The sequence below is a fragment of the Mus caroli genome, unplaced genomic scaffold, assembly GCF_978045245.1.
Source record: "Mus caroli unplaced genomic scaffold, Mus_caroli_1 scaffold_3, whole genome shotgun sequence".
In the NCBI taxonomy this organism is placed as follows: domain Eukaryota; kingdom Metazoa; phylum Chordata; class Mammalia; order Rodentia; family Muridae; genus Mus; species Mus caroli.
Window position 1 is genome coordinate 126,238,924 of NW_028227258.1, and position 16,875 is coordinate 126,255,798.

The window sequence follows — 16,875 nt, forward strand, 5'->3', positions numbered from 1 at the left end:
AAATTTAAAGATGTACTTACTTGTCTACAAGGGTTCTCTCCCTTCACAAGCAAGTTACTTTCAGTTTAATTTTTTGCAGTTATACTGTCCTTTGGTTTACAGGCTGTGGTCAGGGTGTTTGAGTTGTCCCATGCAGACAGCCCTATTACACTCTTACTGTTTTGTGGGTGATTGGTGGTGGTGGTGGTGGTAGTGGTTTGGGGTTTTGTTTGGTTAGTTTGGTTTTGCTTATTTTGTTAGTGTGGGTTTTGAGACAACTGGCCATGAACTCATAGAGGTCCAGCTGCCTCAGCCTCCTGAAGGCTGGGGTTAAAGGTGCATGCCACCACACCCTACTGCTTTTCTCTCTTCCAACTGTTTCATAGAGTTGTTAGAATTCAGTTCTTTAACTTTGCTTTGATACTGTGTTTTTGAAATGGACCGTGCTATAGCCCAGTGTTGCCCCAAATGTAATTCTGCCTCTCAGCCTCCCAGATGCTGGGATTAGAGGCCTGTGATACAGTGAGCAGCTTGGCTTGACTTTCTTCCTCCCTTTTATGGGTATGGGTATTTTGCCTTTATGTATTTCTGTGTTTCATGTTCAAGGAGCCCAGAAGAGGACGTTGGATCCCTTGAGACTGAAGTTAGATGCTTGTGAGCACCATGTGGCTTCTGGAAATGGAATTCAGGCCCTAGGGAAGAACAGCCAGTCTTCCGGTTCCTTAGGTTGGCTCTTAATATTTGAGTTTTAAAATGTTTTGTGTTTGCTTTTGAGATGGTCTCGTTCAGCCCCAGGTTGGCCTTGAACTCATGGTGTAAGTGAGGGTGATCTTGAACACCTGACCCGCCCATCCACCTGCCTCTGAGTGCTGGAATCAGAGGCGAGGTTTATGCAGTTTTGGAGATGGAGCCCAGGCCCTCCGGAAGCACTGACCAGCAGAGCTACACACCTGTCCCTAAGATGTGCTATTGGTTGTCTGAGAAGGTAACTTTACCTCGTTGGCAAATCTGGAGGCCAATGCCAAGACACGGGGATGAAAAGAAAAAGCCAACATCCACTTAGAAGCAAGTCCTTCTCTAGGAGAAAGCACTCATCGAGTTCAAAGAAAATGGAAAAGTTTTGAACCAAAATCAAAACTTTGAAAACAAAGTTTGATTTGAAACAATTGTGTGAAGCATACAAGAACAGCTTAACAAACATGGAAGAGGAAAAACTACAACTGTTTTACATCTAGAAAGTATCATTGTGTGTAAAGGCATATTCAATATAAATCAGAAAACTTTATTTCAGGTTATAAAATAGAGAAAACTTTTTATCTAATGGAAAAATTGAGTGATATCAAGCAATTTTTTTTTCCAGAAGAAAATAGAGATCAAGATTGGGGATGGATAAGTTTAGAGTAAAATGTCTAAGATGGCCAAAGTGCTGACTGTGCTATGGTAAACAGAGCTAACATGGCCACCTGGGCCAAAGGTCTATGCTGTTGTAAACAGAGGTGATGTGGCTGCCTTGTCCCTCAGCAGATGGTAGCAACTATGAATGGCATATTGATGTAGGACCTGTACAGGCAACATGCTTTCAAGCAAATGTAGGTTGTGTCCTAAGAGTCATTAGAATTAAATCTCTGGACTGCCTGCCATGCAGAGCATTAACACTCTTCCTAAGCATTTGTTTTGGTCGCTCTTCATAAAAATCACAAGAGGCTGAAGGCACAGTCAGTGGTAGCATTGGTACCAGTACCAAACATGGCTTCTTTGAAGTATAATCCCTGCACCTTCATGGTTCACTCACCCAGCAGATCCAACAGCTGCATCCTCACAATCAGGTTTTAGAACAAGACTCCCTGACTGGAAATGTCCCCTCAGCTGCTCCTGTCCCTCCAAGGACTTCTGCTAATCTCTGTGCAGTCATTTCCTTTCAAGGGAGAATCATACAGTTTGTAAGCTTAAACTGTTCTTGGGGTGAACCCTAGAATGTGGGTTAGCTCCTTGGGCTACCGAGTGCTTCCGTTCTGGAGTAAACCTGACTCCATCTTCTTTTTTTTTTAATTTTTAATATTTTTTATTACATATTTTCCTCAATTACATTTCCAATGCTATCCCAAAAGTCCCCCCATACCCTCCCCCCCATTCCCATTTTTTTGGCCCTGGCGTTCCCCTGTACTGGGGCATATAAAGTTTGTGTGTCCAATGGGCCTCTCTTTCCAGTGATGGCCAACTAGGCCATCTTTTGATAACATATGCAGCTAGAGTCAAGAGCTCTGGGGTACTGGTTAGTTCATAATGTTGTTCCACCTATAGGGTTGCAGATCCCTTTAGCTCTTTGGGTACTTTCTCTAGCTCCTCCATTGGGAGCCCTGTGATCCATCCAATAGCTGACTGTGAGCATCCACTTCTGTGTTTGCTAGGCCCTGGCATAGTCTCACAAGAGACAGCTATATCTGGTTCAACATCCTTAATCAGGGAAATGCAAATCAAAGCAACCCTGAAATTCCACCTCACACAGTCAGAATGGCTAAGATCAAAAATTCAGGTGACAGCAGATGCTGGCGAGGATGTGGAGAAAGAGGAACACTCCTCCATTGTTGGTGGGATTGCAAGCTTGTACAACCACTCTGGAAATCAGTCTGGCGGTTCCTTAGAAAATTGGACATAGTACTACCAGAGGATCCAGCAATACCTCTCTTGGGCATATATCCAGACGATGTCCCAACCGGTAAGAAGGACACATGCTCCACTATGTTCACAGCAGCCTTATTTATAATAGCCAGAAGCTGGAAAGAACCCAGATGTCCCTCAACAGAGGAATGGATACAGAAAATGTGGTACATTTACACAATGGAGTACTACTCAGCTATTAAAAAGAATGAATTTATGAAATTCCATCTTCGTTCTTATTTGCAGTAAACACTTAATGTTCCTACTTGGTGTTTGTTTGTTTGTTTTAGGATGATGATGCTATGAATGTCTGTCTTTGTGTGGATTCATTTTCACTTCTCACAGTTTCAAATTTGGAATTGTGGCTGTATCACTTAGAGATGTTCTACCACCACACAGGTGTTGCTGGTTATCCTGGTCCTTGTCTTTCCTTCATATGCATGCTCATTCTGGTTGGTTCTCTTATCTATAGGATGTGCATTTGCCTCTACCTCCCGAGGGCTGGGATTAAAAACATGTGCCACCACCACCCAGCAAGCTATGTTCAAGTCAGTATTTATGCATGCGGTATAATGCATGCAGGACCCATACATTACATGTGTCTTCATAAATCTCTTCACCTATACCTTGTAATTTGAGATATCTGTCATGGCTTTAACTTTTATATGCAATTTCCAAAATTTATGATGAAATTTTGATATACTTAGTAAAAATATCCTAATTTGAACATACTTTGAACATCAATGAAATGTGACATGAGAAGCTGGTGTAGTTAGGTCAGCAGACTTGAAACAGCCAGTGTAATGGACTCAGAAAAATAATTAGTATTGTATGTGTACATGATGTATTTGGGGGGGGTGTGCATGGGGTCTGCACATGGAGGACAGAGAACAGCTCTGCAGAGTTCCTTCTCAAACCATTGCATGGGTCCTGGAGATTGAGCCCAGGTCATCCGGCTTCCGCAGCAGTCACCTTTACTCACTGAGCGCCTCACTGGCCCAGAAACTCCGAGACCCAGTTTTCCAAATAAATGAAGCAGTCACTTCTGTAAAGTTTCTTAGTTTCTAACTGTCCACTTAGCATAAGGAAAGGCACTCAACATCAATAGGGTAATGTAAATAAGCCCGCAGAGGAGCCACTTCTTAGCAGGCATCACTCTTACCAGAGTTGAACAGTAGCTGAGTTATCACTCAGTGACCGCCCATGCTTTGCACATGTGATATCCTGGGTCTGATTTGTTGCTGAGGCTTAGAGAAGTGAACTGTTGGATATTGTGGGTGGGATTGCAAACTGTTGCACTGGTACAGGAAAAAAGATGGTCTTTTCCTGAATACATTGAATACAGAATTAGCATGCAATCTTAAGAATTCTCATAGGTATACTCAAGAGAATGGAAAACACCCGTTCTACAAAAACGTACAGAATATTAGAAGTATAGGAGCTAACAAGAAGCAATGCAAGTAACCACCCGGCTGATGAAGGGATGTGCACCTACACAGTTCGACGGTGCTCGTCGAAGGGATGACGAGCTAACAGAAAGTTCCTTTAAAAATGTCCTTAGCGAGACAAGATAAGCTTCACCACCCGCTCCACCACCACCTCCACAGGTCCCCGGGCTCTGTGCGGACTCCCAGCCAGCTGGTCCGGCCTACTAGCAGCGCAGCTGGCATCTATGCAGGTGCTGGGGGCTCCAGGTCCTGTATATCTGTGTCCCACTCTGTCTGGGATGGCGGGAATGGGTGGAATCCAAACCGAGAAGACCATGCAAAACCTGAACCACTGCCTGGCCAGCTACCTAGACAGGGTGAAGAGCCTGGAGACTGAGGAGACTGGAGAGCAAAATCCCAGAACATCTGGAGAAGAAGGGTCCCCAGGGCGTCAGAGACTGGAGCCACTACTTCAAGACCATCGAAGACCTGAGGGCTCAGATCTTTGAGAATAATGTGGACAATGCCCGCCTTGTCCTGCTCATAGACAATGCCCATCTTGCCACGTTAGTGTCAAATATGAGAACTGGCCACGCGCCAGTCTGTGGGGAGTGACTTCCATGGACTCTGCAAAGTGATAGATGACACCAATACCACAAGGCTGCAGCTGGAGACAGAAATTGAAGCACTCAAGGAGGAACTGCTGCTCAAGAAGAATCATGAGGAGGAAGTCCGAGGTCTGGAAGCCCAGATTGCCAGCTCTGGGTTGACTGTGGAAGTGGATGCCCCCAAATCTCAGGACCTCAGCACGATCATGGCGGACATCCGCGCCCAGTATGAAGCGCTGGCTCAGAAGAACCGCAAGGAGCTGGACAAGTACTGGGCTTAGCAGATCGAGGAGAGTATCACAGTTGTCACCACCAAGTCTGCTGAAATCAGGGACGCTGAGACCACACTCACAGAGCTGAGACGCGCCCTCCAGACCTTGGAGATTGGCCTGGACTCCATGAAAAAACAGAACAACAACTTGGAGAACAGCCTCGGGGATGTGGAGGCCTGATACGAGGCACAGATGAAGCAGCTCAATGGGGTCCTTCTGCATCTGGAGCCAGAGCTGGCACAAACTCAGGCAGAGGGGCAGCGCCAGACCCAGGAATATGAAGACCCGTTGAACATCAAGGGGAAGCTTGAGGTGGAGATACCCACTTACCACCGCTTGCTGGAAGATGGAGAAGATTTCAGTCTCAACGATGCCCTGGACTCCAGCAACTCCATGCAAACTGTGCAGAAGATTGTGAATGGCAAAGTGGTGTCCAAGACTAATGACACCAGGGTTCTGAGGCACTGAGGCAGAGAAGGAGGGAACCCCTGGGGATTGAGGGACCAATGAAAGTTGAGAGCTCACTGGAAAAAACAAAAACAAAAAACATCATTAGCTATTAGAGAAATGCAAAATATAGTTTAATGTCTATCATAAAACAAACTGCAACAAGTTGCTGGTGAGGATATGGAGAAGTAACCCTTACTCACGATTGGTGGGAGTAAACTAATACAGCCATTGTGGAAATCTGTAGAGATCTGTAAAGTTCTACGTGAGCTGTGTGTACCTCCTGGGTATGTACTCAGAGGACTCTATCCCACCACAGAGAATACCACAGTTTATTGCTGCTCACATTGAACACATCCATAGATGGATGATGAAACTATGGTACAAATGCACAATTGAATTTTATTCAGCTAAATAAAAAAATTGACAAGGAAATGGACCTAGAAAATACTGAGGTAACCCGGGGTCAGAAAGAACTGTTCTCATACACAGCCTTAGCTATTAATTTTTATACACGTGTATATATGTGGATGTGAGTATAGCTAGTAGCTATAAAACTAGAAAGGAGACCATGAGCGGGAAAGCAGGAGGCTGGTAGATCACATGATGTGAAAGCTGAGAGGGCACTGTGGAGGTGGTGGGTGGGAGATGCTATGGTTACTTTACACTCGATGCTTTGTGTGCTACAACACAGATGACCTTGACATCATGGTGGGTACAAGGACCAGTCTTAAAGGGGGAAAGCTATGATTCCATTTGTAAGACTTGTCTAGAATAGGCAAAGTCACCGAGAAGGATTTGTGGCTGGAACACTTGGTGGTTGCAAGATTAGGCTGTGATGAGGACATTCTGAAATTAGATGCCTATACACACTGAACCTTATGCCGTACATGGGCACATATATTGTACTTAATTCGATTTTTTTCTAATAATATGCAGGATTGGTGCACACGTGCCTTCAATTCCCCCTCCAGAATGTTCCTGTTAAAGACTTGTGTCTTCCGAATCTTTGATGAAAGGAGCTTTGGCTGGAGTGGAGCCTGGCTGATGTGTTCAGGTCTTTGGAAGAGGTTGGCCTGGGACAGGCGACACTTTGCTGCTGTCCTACATGAGGCTTAGTTACATTCAGCTGCATTCAGTTAGGGGTCCCCATGCTGTACCTCCTCCCTTGAGCAGCACAGAAGAGGTGGCAAGTAATCCCTGTGTCCTACTGTTACCTGGGGACAGTTGACACAAACAGTAAGAAGCCAGAAGTCTACATTAAGAGTTCTTTGAATTTCTCTTCAACCTTACCTGCTTTATCCTCAGCTTCTCAAAGCATTGCAGTGTGTGTAAGGGAGGGTTGAGTCTGCACACTTTGTGAGCACAGCAGGGGTAAGTTGGGATGATCTCCCTCTCCTGAGAGTGTAGGTATCTGCTTTAGGCTTTGCAGTTTGGCTGACTCCATGCCTGCAAACTCATCTGCACTGGAAAGCTAAGGCTCTTGTAGGAGGCAGTCAGTCCATCGCTCTTGAGAACTCAGAAGCTCACATGACCAGAGCAGTTTGGGTTTGGTCTGTGGATCTAGAGCTGGCTCCTTGAGGCTGTGTCTGCTGTTGGAGCACACATTGCTCACAGGCGGTTAGGAGATCTCCCACAGCAGTATCCTTCTGGGGCCTCAAGGATGCAGCATGAGGCAGGGCTTTGTAGATCACATGGAGTCTATTTGAGATAGACACTGAATTTTCCATCTTGCCTTGTTTCTTCTTATTGAGTTATAAGAGACTTTTAAAATACATCCTGGGTGTGGTCCTTTATTTTGGATATATTTTGTGTATAACTTTTGCATCTGCTGTCTTTGTGCTTGTGTGTGTGCCTGTACATGGGGGTGTCTACATTTTCTTACTCTCTGTCCCTTCCACCCTCCTCTCTACTCACTGCTCCCCTCTCTGCCTCCCCCTATCTCACCCCTCCTTCCCCTGACCCAAAACTGATAAAGATCAGTCATTAAGTGTTGTGTTGTAACTTAAGAGATTTTTGCCTAACTGAAGGTCACTAAGATTTCCCCCTAGTTTTCTAGGTATTTTATAGTTCAGACCATTAGAGTTTTATGGTTCAATTTAAGTTTGCATATGGTGCAAGAGTCTAGATTCCAGTTCTATTTGATCAGGTTACACCCTCCCCCCATTTAATTCTATTGATACCTTGTCAATAGACCAGCAGCACAACACATGGGGCTTATTTCCCAACTCTGTTATGAAAAAATTAACTAAGTACAGAAGCACTTCAGACACTTTTTACTACTATTGGAGTGCGGTAGTGTGCCAGCACCCAGGGGAGCAAGGGCAGGGGAGCAGCAAGGACAGTGTCCCAATAAGCCATGCTCTGAAGCCCAACATCAGGAATGCTGTTCAGGAGCCTGGCCTTAAATCTATACATTAGTTTGAAAGAAGATTATCATTTTAAGTATAAAGAAAAATTTATCCCAGAATAATATATATATATATATATATATATATATATATTATTTGCTTAGATCTTTAAATTTCCCTAGCAAATTTTATGACTTCCCCTGTAAGTCTTGCACTATTTACATTTTTATGTCATTGCGAATTTTTAAATTTCATGTGTAATATTTTGTGACTAGTATATAGATAGATTAAAATGGAGTATTGTCCATTTATCCTGAGTCCCATGATGTTGCTATACACCTCTATAAATTCCTATCTTTAATGAATCCTTTACAATATACTACATACATCATTATGCCATTTGCAAATGAAGATATAATTCTTTTTAATTCACATGGATTTATATTTTGTCTTATTTTACTGGCTAGTATAATGTTGAATAGAGGTGGTAAAAGTGCCCTGCCTTTTACCCAGTTTTAGAGAGAAAACATCTGTGTCTCACTATTAAGTCTGATAAGTGTTTTAAACTCCATTTTTCCTGGTTAGTGCGGGATTTTCCTGAGTGTGTTTTCTTTTTTTTTTTCTTTTTCTTTTTTTTTTTTAAAGATTTATTTATTTATTACATGTAAGTACACTGTAGCTGTCTTCAGACACCCCAGAAGAGGGCGCCAGATCTCGTTACGGATGGTTGTGAGCCACCATGTGGTTGCTGGGATTAGAACTCTGGACCTTCGGAAGAGCAGTCGGGTGCTCTTACCCACTGAGCCATCTCTCCAGCCCCCTGAGTGTGTTTTCAATGTCTGTTTAGATGTTGACTGTCCTGTTTGTGTATGTACCACACTGATTGGCTTCTTTTTGGATATTAAAGCACTTGCGTTTCTGGATCAAACACACTGATTATAGTGTGTCTTTCTTTTGTGTCTTGTATCAGTTTGCAAACATTTCTATTATGACATAGTTTAATGAAAGTCACCTGCTTAAAGTATACAATTTCAAGAGTTTTTAATATTTCCGTGCAGCTGCACAGTGATCACCGTGATTAAATCATTTACACTGAGGAGACGAGACCTCAGCCTCTTCCTCAGGGCCACACAATGTCTGATGCATAGCCTGCTGCTGCAAATCCATCACTCATGTACATTTCTTATAAATGAATCATAAACACTTGGTTTTGTGGTTAGAATTTTGATTAGTATAATGATTCCAAGGCTGCTTATATACTGTAGCAAACATCAGTACTTCATTCCTTTTTATGTAAATAATATTCATTATAAAGATATACATTGTTTATATAGCTGTCAGTTGATTGATAGTCTGGGTTTAGTTTGATAATAGGTTAAATAATAGTGCTATCTACATTTATATACAAGTGTTTGTTTAAATGTTTAGAAATATACTTAGGATTCTCTAGTAAGTCTGTTCAACTTTTTAAAATTTTATTTCAAATGTGTTGGCGTTTTATCTGCGTGTATGTCTGTGTGAGGGTATCAGACCCCCACCCCCACCCCAACTGAAGTTACAGACAGATGTGAGCTCCAATGTGGGTGCTGGGAATTGAACCCAAGTCCTCTGGAATACCAGGCAGTGCTCTTTACTGCTGAGTCATCTCTCAAGCACCTATGTTCATTTTTTGAAAAGATTTATTTATTTAGTATACAGTGTTCTGCATGTATATATGCCTGCATACCAGAAGAGGGCACCAGATCTCATTATAGATGGTTGTGAGCCACCATATGGTTGCTGGGCATTGAACTCAGGACTTCTGGAAGAGCAGCCAGTGCTTTTAACCTCTGCGCCATCTCTCCAGCTCCTGGTGTTCAACTTTTAAATGTCAAATTGTTTGTGACCCATGATGAAGCATGTAGTTTAAGTGAGCTGTAGAAATGATTGGACAACAGCAATTCACACATAAGAACCAGAGGTTAGAAATGGCACACACTTTGTCCCAGTATTTACTAGAGCACATTTAGAACTTCTTAATATTGGCCTATCAGTTTCAGATATAGCTTATAAAATATCATGCACAAGTCCATGAAAGTCCTTCCTGAATTGGTATGTTTTTCTGCAACAGTCCTTTTGGGATGTTGATGAATGTCATCTCTAATTCATACCTCTATAATGAGTGATATGAGTTTATGTATATATACATATATATATATCACTCTATTGTGTATATATCACTATATATATCATACACACATATCTATATCTATATATCTAGTAATGAAGGTTTCTGACCAAGTTTGTTGCTGAGGCATTTATTTTGTTTATAGAATCAGTCTGTAAAGTTCTGGGCTCTTGAGTACATCCTGGCAGATTTTTTTGTTTTGTTTTGTTTATTCTTACAATTATTATATTTTATTAAATATTTTTTATTACATCTCAAGAATTTTCCTGATATTTGGTTTCCCCTCCGAAAACCGCCTATCCCTTCCCTCTTCCCCCTTCCCTCTGCTCACCAATCTACCCTTTCCCACTTCTTGGCCCTGGCATTCCTCTACACTGGGGCATAGAACCTTCACAGGACCAAGGCCCTCTCCTCCCACTGATGACCAACAAGGCCATCCTTTGCTACATATGGGCTGGAGCCATGAGTCCCTCCATGTGTACTCTTTGGTTGGTGGTTTAGTTCCTGGTAGCTCTGCGGATTTAGGTTGTTTCATATTGTTGTTCCTCCTATGGGGCTGCAAACCCCTTCAGCTCCTAGGGTCCCTTCTCTAGTTCCTTCCATTGGGGATCTTGTGCTCAGTCCAATGGTTGGCAGAGGACATCTACCTCTGTATTTGTCAGGCACTGGTAGAGCCTCTCAGGAAACAGCTATATCAGCCTCATGTTAGCAAGCATTTGTTGGCATCCACAATAGTGTCTGGGTTTGGAAACTGTATATGGGATGGATCCCCGGGTGGGGCAGTCTCTGGATGACCTTTCCTTCAGTCTCTGCTCTACACTTTGTCTCTGTAACTCTTTCCATGGCTATTTTCTTTCCCCCTTCTAAGAGGGATGGAAGTATCCACATTTTGGTCTTCCTTCTTCTTGAGTTTCATGTGTTTTGCAAATTGTATCTTGGGTATTCTGAGCTTCTGGGCTAATATCCAATTATCAGTGACTACATACCATGTGTGTTCTTTTGTGATTGGGTTACCTCAATCCATATGATATTTCCTAGTTCTATTCATTTGCCTAAGAATTTCATGAATTCATTGTTTTAATAGCTGAGTAGTACTCCATTGTGTAAATGTACCACATTTTCTGTATCCATTCTTCTGTTGAGGGACATCTGGGTTCTTTCCAGCTTCTGGCTATTATAAACAAGGCTGCTATGAACATAGTGGAGCATGTGTCCTTATTTCATGTTGGAACATCTTCTGGGTATATACCCAGGAGTGGTATTGCTGGGTCCTCGGGTATTAACATGTCCAATTTTCTGAGGAACTGTCAAACTGATTTCCAGAGTGGTTGTACCTACCAGCTTACAATCCCACCAGCAATGGAGGAGTGTTCTTCTTTTTCCACATCCTCCCCAGCATCTGCTGTCACCTGAGTTTTTTATTTTAGCCATTCTGACTTGTGTGAGGAGGAATCTCAGGGTTGTTTTGATTTGAATTTCCCTGATGACTAAGGATGTTGAATATTTTTTTTCAGGTGCTTCTCAGCCATTCTCTACTCCTCAGAATTCTTTGTTTAGCTCTGTACCCCATTTTTAATAGGGTTATTTGGTTCTCAGGAGTCTAACTTCTTGAGTTCTTTGTAAATATTAGATATTAGCCCTCTATCAAATGTAGGGTTGATAAAGATCTTTTCCCAATCTGTTGGTTGCCGTTTTGTCCTGTTGACAGTGTCCTTTGCCTTACAGAATTTTTGCAATTTTATGAAGTCCCATTGATCAATTCTTGATCTTAGAGCATAAACTATTGGTATTCTGTTCAGGAAATTTTCCCCTGTGCCCATGTCCTCGAGGCTCTTCCCCACTTCTTTTTCTATTAGTTTCAGTGTATCTGGTTTTATGTGGAGTCCTTGACACACTTGGAGATAAAAATGGGTCGATTTGCACTCTTTTACATGCTAACCACCACTTGAACCAGCACCATTTGTTGAAAATGTTGTCTTTTTTCCCACTGGATGGTTTTAGCTCCTTTGTCAAAGATCAAGGGACTATAGGTGTGTGGGCTTATTTCTGGGTCTTCTATTCCATTGGTCTACCTGCCTGTCTCTATAGCAATACCATGCAGTTTTTATCACAATTGCTTTGTAGTACAGCTTGAGGTCAGGGATGGTGATTCCCCCAGAAGTTCTTTTATTGTTGAGAATAGTTTTCGCTATCCTGGGTTTTTGGTTATTCCAGATGAAATTGCAAATTGCACTTTCTAACTCAATGAAGGATTGAGTTGAAATTTTGATGAGGATTGCACTGAATCTGTAGATTGCTTTCGGCAAGTTGGCCATTTTTACTATATTAATCCTACCAATCTATGAGCATGGGAGATCTTTCCATCTTCTGAGATCTTCTTCCATTTCTTTCTTCAGAGACTTGAAGTTCTTGTCATACAGATCCTTCACTTAGTTAGAGTCATACCAAGGTATTTTGTATCATTTGTGACCATTGTTAAGGGTGTTTCCCTAATTCTTTCTCAGCCTGTTTATCCTTTGAGAAGAGAAAGGCCACTGATTTGTTTGAGTTAATTGTATATCCAGCTACTTTGCTGAAGTTGTTTATCAGCTTTAGGAGTTCTCTGGTGAAATGTTTTGGGTACTTAAGTATACTACCATATCATATGCAAATAGTGATATTTTTACTTCTTTCTTTCCAATTGTATCCCTTTGACCTCCTTTTGTTGTTTAATTGCTCTGGCTTGGACTTTGAGTACTATATTGAATAGGTAGGGAGAGAGTGGGCAGCCTTGTCTAGTCCCTAATTTTAGTGGGATTTCTTTAAGTTTCTCTCCGTTTAGGTTGATGTTGGCTACTGGTTTTCTTTATATTGTTTTTACTATGTTTAGGTATGGGCCTTGAATTCCTGATCTTTCCAAGACTTTTATCATGAAGGGGTGTTAGATTTTGTCAAATACTTTCTCAGCATCTAAAGAAATGATCATATGGATTTTTTTCTTTGAGTTTGTTTATATAGTGGATTATGTTGATTGATTTCCTTATATTGAACCATTCTTTTTTTTTTTTTTTTTTTTTTTGGTTTTTCGAGACAGGGTTTCTCTGTGTAGCCCTGGCTGTCCTGGCACTCACTTTGTAGACCAGGCTGGCCTCGAACTCAGAAATCCGCCTGCCTCTGCCTCCCAAGTGCTGGGATTAAAGGCGTGCGCCACCATGCCCGGCATATTGAACCATTCTTGCATCCCTGGGATGAAACCTACTTGATCATGATGGATGATCGTTTTGATGTGTTCTTGGATTTGGTTTGCGAGAATTTCATAAGGGAAATTGGTCTGAAGTTCCCTTTCTTTGTTGGGTCTTTGTGTTGTTTAGGTATCAGAGTAATTGTGGCTTTGTGAAATGAGATGTGTAGAGTTTATTCTGTTTCTATTTTGTGGAATAGTATAAGGAATATTGGTTTAGGTCTTCTTTGAAGGTCTGATAGAACTCTGCACTGAACCTATTTGGTCCTGGACTTTTTTTTTGGTTGGGAGACTATTAATGACTGTTTCTATTACTTTAGGGGATATGGGACTGTTTAAATTGTTTATCTGATTCTGATTTAACTTTGGTACCTGGTATCTATCTAGAAAATTGTCCATTTCATCCAGATTTTCCAGTTGTGCTGAGTATAGATAGGCTTTTGTAGTAGGATTCTTTTTTTTTTTTTTTTTTTTTTGGATTTCCTCGGTTTCTTTTGTTATGTCGCCCTTTACATTTCTGATTTTGTTAATTAGGATACAGTCTCTGTGCCCTTTGGTTAGTCTGGCTAAGGGTTTATCTATCTTGTTGATTTTATCAAAAAAAAAAAAAACAGTTTCTGGTTTGGTTTATTCTTTGTGTACTTCTTTTTGTTTCTACTTGGTTGATTTCAGCCCTGAGTTTGATTATTTCCTTCCTTCTACTCCTCTTGGGTTTATTTGCTTCTTTTTCTTTCTTTCTTTCTTTTTTTTTTTTCCTAGAGCTTTCAGATGTGCTGTCTAGCTGCCAGTGTCTGCTCTCTCCAGTTTCTTTTTGGAGGCACTCAGAGCTATGAGTTTACCTCTTAGGACCGCTTTCATTGTGTCCCACAAGTTTGGGTATGTTGTGGCTTCATTTTCATTAGATTCTAAAAAGTCTTTAATTTCTTTATTTCTTCCTTTACCAAGTTATCATTGAATAGAGTATTGTTTAGCTTCCACATGCACATGGGCTTTCTATTGTCTGTGTTGTTATTGAAGACCAGCCTTAGTCTGGGCTGATCTGATAGGATGCATGGGATTATTTCAATATTTTTGTATCTGTTGAGGCCTGTTTTGTGACTGATTATATGGTCAGTTTTGGAGAAGGTACCATGAGGTACCAAGAAGAAGACATATTCTTTTGTTTTAGGATAAAACGTTCTATAGATATCTGTTAAATTCATTTGTTTCATAACTTCTGTTAGTTTCACTGGATCTTTGTTTAGTTTCTGTTTCCATGATCTGTCCTTTGCTGAGAGTGGGGTGTTGAAGTCTCCTGCTATTATTGTGTGCAGTGCAATGTGTGCTTTTAGCTTTAGTAATGTTTCTTTTATGAATGTAGATGCCCTTACATTTGGAGCATAGATGTTCAGAATTGAGAGTTCATCTCGTAGATTTTTTTTTCTTTGATGAGTATGAAGTGCCCTTCCTTATCTTTTTTTGATAACTTTAGGTTAAAAGTCAATTTTATTCAATATTAGAATGGCTACTCCAGCTTGTTTCTTGGGACCATTTGCTTGGAAAATTGTTTTCCAGGCTTTTACTCTAAGGTAGTGTCTTTGTCCCTGAGGTATGTTTCCTGTATGTAGCAAAAGCTTGGGTCCTCTTTATGTAACCAGTCTGCTAGTCTGTGTTTTTTTATTGGGAAATTGAGTCCATAGATATTCAGAGATATTAAGGAAAAATGGTTGTTGCTTCCAGAGATGGAATTATGTTTGTGTGGCTATCTTCTTTTTGGTTTGTTAAAAGATTACTTCCTTGGTTTTTCTAGAGTGTAGTTTCCCTCCTTGTGTTGGAGTTTTCCATTTATTATTCTTCGATGGGCTGGATTTGTGGAGGGATATTGTGTAAATTTGTTTTTGTCATGGGATACTTTGGTTTCTACATTTATGATAATTGAGAGTTTTGTTGAGTATAGTAGCCTGGGCTGGCATTTGTGTTCTCTTAGGATCTGTATGAAATCTGTCCAGGATCTTCTAGCTTTCATAGTCTCTGGTGAGAAGTCTGGTGTAATTCTAATAGGTCTGCCTTTACATGTTACTTGACCTTTCTCCCTTACTGCTTTTAATATTCTTTCTTTGTTCTGTGCATTTGGTGTTTTGACTGTTATGTGATGGGAGGAATTTCTTTTAGGGTCCAATCTATTTGGTGTTCTGTAGGCTTCTTGTATATTCATGGGCATCTCTTTCTTTAGGCTAGGGAAGTTTTCCTTTGTAATTTTGTTAAAGATATCTACTGGCCCTCTAAGTTGGAAATCTTTGATCTCTTCTATACCTATTATCCTTAAATTTGGTGTTCTCATTGTCTCCTGAGTGTTTTGGGTTAGGAGCTTTTTGCATTTTGCATTTCTTTGACTGTTGTGTCAATGGTCTCTATGGTATCTCCTGTGCCTGAGATTCTCTCTTCTATCTCTTGTATTCTGTGGGCGATGCTTGCACCTATGACTCCTGATCTCTTTCCTAGGTTTTCTGTCTCCAGGATTGTCTCTCTTTGTGATTTCTGTATTGTTTCTATTTCCAATTTTAGATCTTGGATGTTTTTTTTTTTTCAGTTCCTTCACTTTTAGTTTGTGTTTTCCTGTAATTCTTTAAGGGATTTTTTTTGTGTTTCCTCTTTAAGAGCTTCTAGCTATTTATCTGTGTTCTCCTGTATTTCTTTAAGGGAGTTATTTATGTCCTTCTTAATATCCTCTCTCATCATCATGAGACATGATTTTAAGTCAGAGTCTTGTTTTTCTGGTGTGTTGGGGTATCCAGAACTTGCTTTTGTGGGAGAACTGGGTTCTGATGATGCCAAGTAGCCTTGGTTTCTGTTGGTAAGATTTTTGCGTTGCCTTTTGCCATCTGGTTATCTCTGGTGTTAGATAGTCTTGCTGTCTCTGGCTGGAGCTTGTCCTTCCTGTGGGTCTGTAAGCATGTGTCAGCACTCCCCCTCTCTCTCTCTTGAAGCAACTTTTGTATGGAGGGCTCTGGAACAGCCCAAGCTCTGGGTGCAGATGGCAACCGGAAGGATCCTGTCCAATCCACTCCATTGTTCTGTGCCTCCTGTGCTTCTCGCTTCCCTGTACAGACAGTTATTGGAGAGAAAGTGGCTATCTCACCTCCATGCATAGCATGCTGTAGAACAGCCTCAGCTACTGGGTGCAGATGGTGAACCATGGCCCGTGCTTTAAGGAAAATGAAAGTGAACTTATCCCTCAATGATGCAAAAACAGCAGCTTCTGATGGTGGAGCAGAGACCAAGAGAATCGACACTTGCAAAGACCACTGAAGAGCTGGTGGATTTTCGTGAGAAGAACAGAATTTCTTGGATTCACCAAGCCATTGCTGGCACTGATGAAGGTCTCAGAGGCACTAGTGGCAAAGTAGCAATCACGACTCTTCTTGTATGACCCTAATTTGAGGAAGAGGCAGAACTCAAAACAGGATCTCACAAGACTTTAGCAGGTGGCACTGCAGCTCTTCCCAGACTGACTCCTGGCTTGGAATTGTGACAAGTGTAACTCTCAGGAGTCAGAGACACAAGTGATGCTTTTGAAGTATGAGAAAGAAGATGCCATTTTTACTACAGTTGAGGTTCTATAGAGAATCGGGTGGGTAATGTTGAAAGCACAGTAGAGCCGGGCAGTGGTAGCACACACCTTTAATTTCAGCACTTGGAGGCAGAGGTAGGCAGATTTCTGAGTTTGAGGCCAGCCTGGTCTATAGAGTGAGTTCCAGGACAGCCAG

General features: G+C 41.5%; 1 pseudogene; it reads left to right on the forward strand.

Moving 5' to 3' along the window:
- The first annotated feature begins 3,513 nt into the window (after positions 1-3,513).
- LOC110291112 (keratin, type I cytoskeletal 18 pseudogene) lies at positions 3,514-5,431 on the forward strand (annotated as a pseudogene).
- Positions 5,432-16,875: the final 11,444 nt, after the last annotated feature.